General features: G+C 46.3%; 1 long non-coding RNA gene across 3 annotated transcripts; it reads left to right on the top strand.

Annotated features, from left to right (window-relative positions):
- Positions 1-954: 954 nt before the first annotated feature.
- Positions 955-13,169, top strand: LOC131480353 (uncharacterized). Of its 3 annotated transcripts, none has more exons than XR_009245420.1 (3): positions 955-1,130; positions 1,759-1,921; positions 13,039-13,169. It is a non-coding gene; the product is annotated as an uncharacterized LOC131480353 (long non-coding RNA). The 3 variants fall into 3 exon arrangements; XR_009245421.1 differs by lacking the exon at positions 13,039-13,169 and adding an exon at positions 3,941-4,332; XR_009245419.1 differs by lacking the exon at positions 13,039-13,169 and adding an exon at positions 2,030-2,503.
- The last annotated feature ends 291 nt before the right edge of the window (positions 13,170-13,460 follow it).

Here is a 13,460-nt window from a genome sequence, read left to right on the forward strand (position 1 = left end):
CCTACATGTGGGGTTGGGGTGGTGAGGCAGCACTACAATAGGAATGGAGTCTGGGATTCTAGCCGTGGAGCACACATTTTGGATGTGGGAAGTACCTGAGCAGTTGGAGGCTGGATGGTGGCTGGGATGAGCAGGATTGGACCCACTGCTGGTGAGCCAGACAATGCCCAGTCTCCAAGGAGTGTGGGAGGGTCCTGCATGGAGGACTGTGGTTCCTGGGTGAGTGTGGGATGCTGCAAGGCCTGGGAGGGGCCATGAAGTGGACAAGACCCTGCAGAAAGTTATAAGCTGGCAGTTGCCTGTTTGATTGCAGGCCACCTGTGAAAAGAAAGCATGAGCTGGTTGCAAAACAAAGATGCACAGAGGCTTTTATTGAGGTCAGAAAGGAAGGAGAGAAGGCTATAGGGAAAAATGCAAGCTAGGAAACTTGAGATGGATTTTTATACCCTTCCCAACATGGGAGCTGGCACAGACTCTATTTAAGCCCAAAGAAAGTCAGGAATGTCGATCTAAGTCTGTCATTGGTGGGCAGCAGTTTTGATAGGCCAGTGACATGTCTGGCTCCTGAGGCCCTTTCCAGGTCCAGGCTGAGGTCGGGTGATGCGTCGGGTCTGAAATAAGCCCAGCCCTCTCCTGCACCCGCGGCAGCCATCATTACCCATGAGACAATCATGTCTTAGCAAACAAATGGAAACTTTTGGAGGAGACGCCATAGCTGATCACAGTAATACATCCCTAGGTGATGGCACAAATGCTCCAATTATCTCCCCTAATGCCGCACTCAAAAACTCAACCTAAGGTCCTTGGAGCCAGGGGCACTTGAGGTCCTGATTGCCACATGACACACTTGCCTTTCCATTGCTGAAGACCTCCTCCTGCTCCGCCTGGGGCCTTAGAACAACCCACCCACTGGGCAGAGGCGGTTTCCAAGCACCGTGCTGTTGACCGCGAGCACACTGGACGCTCGCTTGGGCAGCAGAAGCCATAGGGCAGGATGGGAAGGAACGGGAGGGGGCACTCAGGGCTAGGCCGGCAAGGGGCCTGCGCGCTGGCCGTCCTCCTGTTCTGGCTGTGCCTCCCACCGCTGAGCGCACAGCCGTCCAATCAGAACAACCAGAACCTGGCGAAGGGTGAGTGGACAGGGCCTGGGCAGGCTTGGGTGGAGGGGCGGGCCCAGACGCTCTCATGTCACGCTCCCTCTGTACTCTACCCGACCCGACATTAGCCAAGAGGACCTCAGCAGAGCCACGTGTGTCTCTAGGAAGCGTCAGAGGTCAGTGGCTGCAGGCCAGCTGGGGGCACCTGGATTCACCCTGACAGCATTTAACCCAAACCTCCACTCCCCAATCCTTAGTGCCCTTCCTACTTGGATCTGAAACCCCAGGCCAAAGGCTGAGATTTCTCTCTGCTGGCTCACTAGGGTCACTCTCTTCCTCTTTATCTGCATGGGTTCTGCATACTCGCGTGAAAGGAAGCCACAATGGTGTGCCTGTTGTCAACCTTCAGCTCCTGCCATGCACTCAGGACACAGCGAGACACAGAGCACCCACACTGTGGATGCGTACAGTTGAGGCTGGAGTGCTTCTGGCCCCCCAGCTACCCAGGTGGTTTTTTGTCACATGGGCTGTGTCACTTTCACCTGGGAACCGAGATCAGGGCCCGAGGGAGCTCCTACGCACCGTGATGCAGACTTTTGGGGACAATCAGGTCTGGTGTCTGGGATGTGGGCACCTCATTGTTCCTGTTGTTCCCCCACAGTATGCGGGAGGAGCAAAGCCACAGAGAAGATCTTTGGTGGCCAGGCAGCAGGACCAGAACGGTGGCCGTGGCAAGCCAGCCTGGTTTACAGAGGTGGGCACACCTGCGGAGCCACCCTCATCTCCAGCACCTGGGTACTCTCTGCAGCTCACTGCTTGCAAAGGTACATCTTGGGACCAGTAGCTGCTGGGCAAGGTGATAGGAAACCAATAGTGGCTGGTGTCTCAGCCTTGTCCTTGGAGGCTTGCTCTGGGATATGGTGCTTTTGCAGATGTCCTAGTATGGGCTGGTGCCCACCTTGGCCCCAGTGAGCCCCTCTAGCTGAATGCCATGTCTGTACATCACCTGATGCCCATGTCTGTGTCACATCTTGCCCTTCATCTCTCACTCTGAGGACACACCACCTCCAACCTTTACCCCCAACATGGGTATGCCTTCCTGGATGTAGTGGCTGTGTCACAGGCATGCACGTCACATTTCAACAGATAAATGGAAATGTTTTCCAGAGTTAGAATTTTTTATTAATATTAAGACAATGGATTTTATACATTTCATAGGAGGTCCAGCTCCAAGAAGATGATTCACACTCCCCTGCTCTCCACAATGTGCCCCTCCACTTCCTATCTTCTGTCTCTTCAACAATACTTACACAGTCATAATGTTAGTCAACCCACTCTCCATTCATAGGCTTAATTTACAGCAAGCACTCTATGCTACAGGTGAAAAGAACACAAGACCACATTTCCACTGGGGTACAAACAGGGCTACAGGCAACAATCATATCTCCAAGGGGCTGCTTCATTCTTATATTTTGTGGTTCTGTATTAGCTGCCACGTGTCAGAGAAGCATATGATATTGGTCTTTTTGAGACTGGCTTATATTGCTAAGGGTAATGGCTCCCAGACACATCCATCTTGTTGCAAAAGACAAGATTTCCTTCTTTGTATGGCCGAGTAGTGTTCCAGTCATCAGTTGATGGGCATGGGGTTTGACTCCATAGCTTAGCTATTGTGAATGGAGCTGCAATAAGCATAGTGGTACAGATAACTCTCTCGTAGGCTAATTCTGTCTCATACAGATATATTTCCAGGAGTGGGATGGCTGGGTCATATGTCAAATGGTAGATCTGTTTTCAGATTTCTGAGGAGTCCCCACTGTCTTCTACAATTGTTGCATCAGTTTACAATCCCATCAACAAAGGATCAGGGTACCCATTTGCCTGTATCCTCACCAGCATTTATTGTTTTCTGATTTCTGTGTGATAGACATGTTAACTGGGTAAGGTGAAGCTTCAATGAGGTAACTGAATTTCCCTGATGACTATTTATCCTAAATATTTTTCACATGTCTGTTGGCCATTTATATTGCATCCTTTGTAAAAAGCTTGTTCATGTCCTTTGCCTATTTCTTTTGTTTGAAGTTTATTTATGTTTATTAGAAAGGCAGATTTACAGAGAGATGGTGTAACAGAGAGAAAGTTCTTCAGCCCCCTGATTCACTTTCCAAGTGACCACAATGGCTGGGTCTGAGCTGATCTGAAGCCAAGAGATAGGAGCCACCTTCTGGTCCCCCACATGGATGTAGGTTCCCAAGGCAGTAGTTTATCTTTGCAGTTTTTGGAGGACACAAGCAGGGAACTGAATCGGAAGTGGATCAGCCATAACACAAACTGGTATAAATGTGGTATTCTGGTTAATGCAAGTTGAGGATTTAGACACTGAGACATCACTGGGCAGTGCCTAACTTAACAGTCAAGTTCTTAACTGGATTGTTTGTTTTCTTGTTGCATTTTTTTTTTGTTTTGTTTAATTTACAAAGTAGATAAGGGTGTGAAGAGTTAAGGGCTAGAGGAAAGTAGGTGAGACCATTGTTTTCCACATTCTCCTTTTTCCTTTCTGTATCTCAAGGAAAGGTTGAGAAAAAAAGAAAGAAGCTGCACCCAGTCTGCCAACCACGCCAGAGCACCCAGTGTGGGGCATTCTCTGAGGGTCCTATTCAAGAGGTTTTAATAGTTCAGTTGTTTTGAATTACTGCTGATCTTGCCACTCCAGGCACGATGAAATCTCTCCAGAATCCACTAATTGACATGGTCCACCTTAGAGTCAGTTTGCCCAGATATTCACTGCCAACGCTTGGCTGGGGTAGTTGATGTATTTCTTCTGTCTGCTGTAATGATACCAGGTTTCCTCTGCAGACTCCAATGTACTGCCATATCCTCCATGTGCACCTGGATATGCTGTCCACTGTTCCATCTAAACCACTGAGGAGACTTGGCTCTGACACATGCACTCCGCAGTCAGACCATGGAACCTGCAGTTCTCTCCATCTTGCAGTTCTGATTCCAGCAGTTCAGCATGAGGATCCTACAAGAAGTCCCATCTGAGGTGATCCCAGACCTGACTCCTGTCTGTGCTTGTCAATACAACGTCTGACACAGTCCATCATCCAAATCAGCTTACGCACATGCTGGTGGTGGCAACTGCTGGGTCAGTTCTGTCTCCATCCCTGTCTTCTGTGCAAATTAGTGGGGGTTGGAGCCCAGCCGATCCTACCCACCACACACTCAGCCTTCTCGTAAACCAATGGGAGCTTTAGCCTAGCCAGAGTGACCCAAAATAACCTTCACTAGGCCTGCCCCCTGACCTGGTTCCCATGCTTGCCAGTATTTAAAGCCAACTGAATCAAACTGTACCATATCCCATTTAACTCTTGTACATGTCAATGGACATTGAACTCTAGTTCATCCAAAGCAGCCCCACATCCAGCCCACATCAGTGCTGGCTGGTGCTGCTTTCTCTCTAGTCATGCCTGCCCCTAGTCCTGGTTCTCAGGCTCACCAGTGGGAGTAGCAACCCAAGAAGGAGGTACCCACTGTTTCCCCAATGAGCCCACTGCCACTCCCAGATCTTGCACTCTCCAGGTGGTTCTGCAGTTTAACTTGACAGAATTGCTCCCTGTGCCAGCATCTCCCTGTGCAGCAAAGCCCAACAATCCCACATTCACTCTGGATTATGCATGCACCAGTGAATCCAGCCTGTCTTTGCCCTGATCCAGCTCACATGAGACCAACAGGAGTTATAGCCTTGTCTGGTCCAGTCTGCCCCCATTTCAACTCTCATGTTCTAAAGTGGGAGTGGTGGTCAACCAGGGTAGTCCCATGCAGCCCCCTACTGGGTTCGCCCCTCCCCCGCTGGGTCTCACATGTGCTGATTCAGCACTGCTGCCCACTCGGGCATGGTCCGCCTCACCTCAGCATTTGCAAGTGGGTGCTGTAGCCTGGCCAGACCCAGCCCACCCCCAGTTCCAGCTCATGCTGGTAGGGGCTACAGCCTAACCCAGCCCAGTCAGACCCCTGCCCTCAATGAACTGGTATGTGTTACGACCCAACCCAGCCTAAAACCAACACTCTATTCTGGTTCTTGGATATGCCAGAGGGTGATATGGACTTGCCCAGCTTGGTTCACCCCGACCTGTGCCAAATGTAAGAGAGTGGGTACCATTCCCTGGTTTGGTCCAGGCTGTTCCATATCTTGGTTCTTGTGCCGACCTGCAGGGACTGTGTCCCAACAGTGGAGTTCCTCAAGCTCCTCCATCAGAACCTCTCCTAATGCCAGATCTCACACTCATCAGTGGGTCCATGAGCCAGCCCTACTCAGTTCACTTCCTGTCCTAGTAGGAACAGTGGCCTTTCCTGACTGGCCTTCAACCCATTCTGGTTCTTACTGTTGGATGCTACAACCCAGCCAACCCTGATCCACACCCAGACACAGCTCACATGAGGCTCAGCTTGGACAGAGACCTAGCCTAACCAGTACTACACCTATCTTGTTTCTCACAAGCACCAGTGGGTATTGGAATCTAGCCCAGTCTGGCGCACCCCAGACTCAGTCTATACTTGTGCCAAGGGACATTGCAGGCATGTCCAGACCAGATAGCAACCCCCACTCCGGTCCTTGAACTCACTAGTGGGAACCACATCTCAGCCAGGGTGTTCCCTTAGCTTCCCAACCAGGCCTGTTCCCAGCCACAGATCTTGTGTGTGCCAGTGGTTGCTCTGACTTGGCTTGGCATAGTCTCTCATCTGTCTTGGCCTTTGTATTTGGATGTGGTAGCCTGGCCTGACACAGCTGGCACCCAGTCACAACTCTCATTGGCAGATGCTGGAACCTGGTCCTGTTCAGTCTGCTCCCATCCCTGGCTCATGCAAATCAACAGGTGCAACAGCCTAGCATGACATGAACTGCTCTCCAGCCTGGTTTCTGCACTTGCTGATGAGCTAAGGTTTGCTCAACCCTGCCCAGTCTACTCACCTACCCACTCCTACCCAAACCCACTCACACATTTGCCAACAGTTAGAGCTACCTTGCCTAGCTTGCCCAGTTCCCAGGCCTGGACCACATCCTCACCAGCAGGAGCTGTGAGTTTCCCAAGCTCCCCCACTCAGCTCACTCTGGACCCAGATCTCATATATGCCAGCAGGTGCTAGGCCCTTGTCCAGCATAACCTGCCCCCTCTGTCCTGGCATTTGTATGAGCTGGTTGATGTTGCAACCCAAACCACACCACATCCTGTTGTAGGGTGTGCATGTTGGTGCTGCAGGTTGGACTTGCCCTGCCTGTTCCCAGCCCTAGTATTAATGAGTGTAGGCAGATTCCATTGTCATGCCTAGCTCAGTCCATCACCACCCCAATGCTAAAGCTAACCAGCAGAACTTGCATTTTGACGAGATTAGGCCCACATATCCCCCACAAATTCTACTCCCAGACCTGGTTCTCTTGCATGCCGGTTAGTGTCATGGCACAGCCAAATGTGAAACAATGCCTGTTCTGATTCTCACTGTCAGGTACTGGGATCTAGCCCTGCTAGACAAGGCCACAGCCCTAGTTTTTGTGAGGGCTGCTGTGTGGTGGTCTGCAATATTCCATGTTAACAATCGAGCTCAAAACTCCAACGTGGACTGTTGTGCTGGAGTCAAGCTCCAGCCGAGTTCGGAGCTCGGGAAGGGTGTGTGGAATCGGCGATAAAGAAAGACATGCACACTGTCACTTCATGTACTGTTGGTGCAGCTCAAGAAGAAGCTGTCCTTTTTATTTACTCAGACACATTACAAGCCTCTACACAAACAACTAATTGTTCTATTTTTACTTCAAGACTAAGAGGGCATGTACAGACATTTGGTCATTTTATCTGTACTTCAGGGCTAAGCAGGTGCCCCTAAAGATAATTCTGCAAAATACTGCATTCTTATTCTTCAAAGCAAACCGTTATTCATTCTTCGGTAGTAGACATGGAGTGACAGCCAGGACTCCAAGGCTAAGGCACATGCGATTACCTGCTTATCAGTAGTACATTCCTACCACATTTCTATTTCTACAATTTACCCATTATTTAATAGGAAAATAGGTTACAAGGGAAAAAAACGTAAAATCCAAGACAAAAGTTTCAAATATTAAATCTCCCTACAACTATAGGCTCTACAACCCCATAAACAATGAAATAATAATTAAAAGCGTATTTCCCTAATAAAAGCATCCTTAATTGCTATAGCTAAAAATTATAAAAGCAGCTAAAACAGTTGCATTTTCTATGCTCCAAAAAAATTGCAAAGATAGGCTAGCCTTTAAGATAACAATATCTATCTCTTTCCGGCCTCCCCGCTACCTCATCCTTCCCTTTTTTACCCGCTGATCTCCCACTACCTCCATCCCATTCCTGCGTGGTTGGAAAAAACCTCTTAAAATACTTCGTTGTGACTGGTGTTTTCGGCTCATGGAAGCTCCTGGCTAACTTTGAGCAGCGTCCTAGGATGATCATAACCACATCCTTATGATCCTGTATCTTTGAACACATTCACTAACTGATAGGAAAGCAGCAGACACAACCATGTGGTGTTGCAGTGACTGATACCTCAGCGGCATTCAGCGAGCCACGATCCAAACTCCACCGGAAGCCGGAACTCTACCAGCAGCAAGGTCGAAACAGATCCCTGTGTTCCTCAGACCTAACGGCCAACAGGTTCTGGCAAGATCAGTACCAAGGGAGTGGCACAAGTGACTGCAAAGAAAGTACCAGGTACCAACTGCAAGAAGTAAAATTGAAATGTAGATCTGTGGGTAACACAGCTTAGAAACCTACCCCCAAAAGAAGAATCTGATAACCAGAAGCACAATGACCAAGGGCAAAAGAAACAGTGGCACAATGAATGTTACTGAAGAGTCCCCTGCAAAGCAGCAAAACCTTTTGCCAATCTCAGAGTTTACTGAGGAAGACATCGAGAAAATTGGAGATAAAGAATTTAAAATACTTGTTATAAGGCTTCTTATCAATAATGAGAACCATATGAAGCAGGCATTCAAGGAATTCAAGGAATATGTTACACAGCAAATAACAGCAATGAAGCAAATGAAAGCTGATATATCAGAAATGAAGAATACAGTGGAGCAAACTAAAAGTACAGTGGGGAGCCTCCAAAATAGAATGAAGGAGGCAGAAGAAAGAATCTCAAAATTAGAAGATATTTCCTGTCATCAGAGGGAAGCAACCAAGAAGCTGGAAGTAGAACTGGATCAGACCAATAAAAGTATTCAAGAATTGAAAGACACTATTAAGAGGCCAAATATAAGAGTTATGGGAGTCCCAGAAGGTGCAGAAAGAGAAGCTGGGATTAAGGGTGTATTCAATGAAATAATAAGGAAAAATTTCCCTCATCTGGAGAAAGAATTGGGAAACAATATCCAGGAGGGGCACAGAACTCCCAACAGGCTTGATCAAAAGCGATCTTCACCACGACACATGATCTTCAAGCTCTCTTCAATTGAACATAAGGAAAAGGTCCTTAAATGTGCACGTAAAAAAAATCAACTGACATATAAAAGAATGCCAATTAAACTCACAGGAGATCCCTCACAGGAAACTCTACAAGCCAGAAGAGAATGGAGTGACATAGTCCAGATTCTAAAAGAAAAAAATTGTTGGCCTAGGATAATGTACCCAGCAAAACTTTCCTTTGTCTTTGAAAATGAAATAAAATTCTTCCACAGTAAAGAAAAGCTAAAAGAATATGCCTCTTCCAAACCTGCCCTACAAATGATACTTCAAGATGTTCTTTTGACAGAGAAAAGGAATAGCACCCACTAAAACCAAAGGCAAATGTGAAGAACATCCCAGTAAAATGACAACAGAAGCCTAAACCAATGAACAACCCATTCCTAAAATGACAGGACCAAATTACTACCCATTCATATTAACCCTGAATGTAAATAGGTTAAACTCATCAATCAAATGTTATAGATTAGTGAACTGGATTTTTTTTTCCATTTTTTAAATTTTATTTTTGACAATCTTTACACAGTTAATTGGGGCACAGGGGTTCAAGGGCTACAGGAAAGTGGGTAAGACTATCATTTCCACATTTTTTTCTCTATTTGGGGTAAAGGGGGAGGTAAAGGGGGAGGTAAAGGAAGAAGCCCCATCCAGTCTCCTACCGATTCCAGGTCCCCTATATGGGGCATGCTCCAAGGGTCTTGCTCAAGTGCTTTTGTTGGTTCAACGTTTCTGAATTGCTGCAGAATCCACTGGTTGACATAGTCTATCTTGGAGTCTACGTTTACAACATATGGCTGGGATAATTTATTGATTTGTTTTGTCCTCTGTCTTTTCATGATTGGGGATCTGAGTCCGGCAGGTCAATTGAGGTGAACCCAGACCAGGTTCTTGTGTGTACTTGCAAGTGCGGGGCCTGGCACAGTCCATTGCCCCAATCAGCTGGTGGTTGCAATTGCTGGGTTGGTTCTGTTTCCAGCCCCATCTTCCACTCGATGGGTGTTGCGGTCCAGCCTGATTCTGTCCAGCACACACTCGGCCCTCACATAAACCAGTGGGAGCTGCAGCCTAGTTGGAGCGACCCATAATGTGACCTGGATTTTTTTTTAAAAAACCAAAACCCATCTATTGCCTACAAGAGATGTCTCACCAACAAAGATTAGTGGAAGCTGTATCATGGATTTTGATATATTTTTGAAGTTTAATCTCTTGAAATAGATCATACAGTAGCATCCTTTTCTTCAAGAAGGTTCTCGATTTTCTTCAGTGACACCTTATTTAGCATGTTATTTAACTTCATGGCATTGTTAATTTCTTCCTGTTTTTGTTTTGTGGCTTTTCATTTAAGGGGATGTATAGTAATTGTAATGAAGACTGTCATATCTAGTAGCATGTTACTTAACTTATGGCATTGTAAATTTCTATTTTTCTTCCTGTTGCTGATTTTGTATTGTAATTTTTCATTTAAGGGGACGTATAGTAACTGTGTAATGGAAGTTTGTCATATCCAGATGTGAGGATACAATGTGGTACGCATCTACTTCCAGACCAAAAATGGACTCTCAGTGAAACTTGACAATAGGAAGCTGGACTCTGCCATTGACCATGCCCTTAATGATGGACATATGACAGTTTATAAAGAACTATAGTATAGTAATAATATAGGGGAACTTTGGGGGGGGGAGGGAATTGGAGCGGGTGTGGGAAATCCCAGAGCCTATGGAACTGTATCATAAAATGATAATAATAATATTAATAAAGAAGGCTATGAAATAAAAATAAGATAAATCTAAGCAAAAAAGATAACAATATCTATATTTATTGCCATAGCAGTTTCAGCTCTCACTCCCATCACTTGCATTAATATTTAGGATATATATCAGGCCTTTCCCAGAGGGTGTGCTACATGTCTGGGCCAGATTCTAAGGCAATGGTCAGCACACAATCAGGTGTCCAGAAATGGCATGGGCTTAATTGTACTCCTGTGTGTAAATTGTCAAGGGCACACTCACCAAGACATTATCAGCAACATTAACTCTCAAGCTCACATCAGTTGCAAAAACCATCTGACAGGGGCAAAAAACAATGCCTCAATAGATTACAGAATTCTTAGTGGGGTACTTGAGTGTCCATGCAAACAGGGGGTGAAACAGCATCAAGGTGCTCAGAAATCCGCCAGGCCCTGCCAAACAGCTGGAAGCTCCCCTGGGCCCTGCCAAACAGGGGAGCTGTTCTCTTCACACCTTCATGTCTCCACACCTACTGCACTGACCCCAGCACTGTTGAATCAGTCTGACCCATAAATGTTCAGTCTCTCCCCTCCAAATCACCAGGTCTCAGTCCTCTCACTTACCTGCAAATACAACGGCATGTTGGAATCATCCCCACAAAATAGGGGCAAGTCCCACTTGGTCTGAGTGAATGATCTTTCTGATTGTTGTTGGAATTTAGTAGCTAGCACTTTGCTGAGCACTTTTTCATCTTGATTCAATCCTGGTGACTGGTATGTAGTTTCCTTTGTCTATAGTATCTTTTTGTGATTTGGGGATTATTCTGATCTGGGCCTCATAGAAGGAGTTTGGGTGGATGCAATCTCTTCTGGATGTTCTTGAATAGTTTGAGAAGAATTGGAATTAGTTCTTTTTGAAGTTTTGTGGAGTTCAGCAGTGAAGTCTTGGGATTTGCTTGTAGGAAAAGTCTTTTTTCTTTTTTATTGGAAAGTATGATATACCAAAAGGAGGAGAGACAGAGAAGAAGATCTTCCATCTGTTGACTCACTCCCCAAGCAGCTGCAAATGGCCGGAGATGCACCGAACCTAAGGCAAAGGCCTGAAGCCTCTTCCAGGTCTCCCACGTGTCAGTCCTGATGCTGCTGTCCGCAGAGAAGGAGCCTCTTTCCTACCTGTTCTCCCACACACTGGCTCTTCCCAAAGCCCAGGTCTGGGACCCAGAGGCTGGGATGAAATCCACCACACTCACAGCCTGGGAGAAGCAAGGAGCTGGTCCCAGATTGGACCTTCCCATCCACACAGGTATAACACCCCTCCTGGTCCTCTGGAGAGCCCCTCACCCAGTTCAGGACCTGGCCCTTCTCTGAGGACTGTGGAAACATTGGTAAGAGACACTGCAGTGCACCTCAGTAGCCAGCACACCCAGCCTGCTCTGTGATGAAGATGATGGGGTACACTGGGGTGCTGAAAGACTCTGGGATGCAGAGCACACCTGCCTAGCCCCCTCTGCCTGGGCTGCACTCCCTGCCCGACCTCCTAACACCTCTGTGGATGTCCTCACAGACATCACTATCCAAGGCCCAGTGGAGGGAGCTGATGCCCCTTGGGAGATCACCACAGCTGAGTTGCTGAACTCAGAATCCCAACCCTGGAGAGAATTGCAGGTTCCATGGTCTGACTGCGGAGTGCATGTGTCAGAGCCAAGTCTCCTCAGTGGTTTAGATGGAACAGTGGACAGCATATCCAGGTGCACATGGAGGATATGGCAGTACATTGGAGTCTGCAGAGGAAACCTGGTATCATTACAGCAGACAGAAGAAATACATCAACTACCCCAGCCAAGCGTTGGCAGTGAATATCTGGGCAAACTGACTCTAAGGTGGACCATGTCAATTAGTGGATTCTGGAGAGATTTCATCGTGCCTGGAGTGGCAAGATCAGCAGTAATTCAAAACAACTGAACTATTAAAACCTCTTGAATAGGACCCTCAGAGCATGTCCCACGTCGGGGACTCTGGGGTGGTGTTGGGTGGCTGCCCTCCAACCCAGGGTCCAGAGACATTTGAGAGGCTATATGGGGTTTTTCTCCATGTCTCTCCCCTTCCCCCAGATAAAGGAAGGGAAAAAAATAATGTGGAAAATATGATCTCACCCACCTTCCTGTATTCTTTGACCCTAATCAACGATGTGAAAATCATTGAAATTTTAAAAATCATTGAAAATAAAAATAGTTAATATTTTTTAAAAAAGTAACTGTGATACATTTACTACCTGGAATATTACTCAGCCATTAAAAAGAATGAAATTATACCATTTGCAACTAGAACATCCAAACCATTATGCTCAGTGTAATAAGTCAATCCCAAAAGGACACATACTATATATTCTGTCTAATATAAGGAAGCCATCATGCAAATTTGAAGTTCAATAACCCTTTCCATACTGTTTTTCCTGCATCCCATGTATTTTAATGTTTTTTTATTTCATTTTCATTTCTTCCAAATGGTTTCTTTTCTCCTGTTGAAATCATTGCTGGCTCATGGATCACAAGGCACCATTATCCCAAGAGGCTTTTGTGTTTTCTTTGCTTCACCCATGAGTTGGTTATTCTGTGACACGCTCTTTCAATTCCATGGTACTATAATATGTTATTGTTGCTGTTGTTGTTTTAACTTCATACCCATTGTTGACCTTATTTCATTCCTTCTCATTTAAGGAATTGTTTAGTGATAGCATAGTAGAGACTACCATACCCAGATGTGAGGATACAGTGCAATATGCATGCCTACTTCCAAATCAAAGATGGACTCCCAGTGGAAGTGTCGGATATATCTAAACAATGGGATGCTGGAATGTCTGACATTGTTTGTACCAGGATTGTCAGGGCACACTTAAATAACACAATGATAGAATCATGACTCCTTATGAAGGACTACACTATTGTAACAAGAAGGGGAAGATCAGTCAGGGGTGGGAATTTGGGTGGGGGGAAATCACAGAACTTATAGAATTGTACTATAAAATTCAAAATAAATTAAAAAGAATAGTAAATAAATCTTGCTCAACAACAAAAAAGAACCACAACTAGGGCCCTGCACGATGACTCAATGGCTAAATCCTCACCTTGCAAGCACAGGGACCCATATTAA

The sequence above is a fragment of the Ochotona princeps genome, chromosome 5 (assembly GCF_030435755.1).
Source record: "Ochotona princeps isolate mOchPri1 chromosome 5, mOchPri1.hap1, whole genome shotgun sequence".
Classification (NCBI taxonomy): domain Eukaryota; kingdom Metazoa; phylum Chordata; class Mammalia; order Lagomorpha; family Ochotonidae; genus Ochotona; species Ochotona princeps.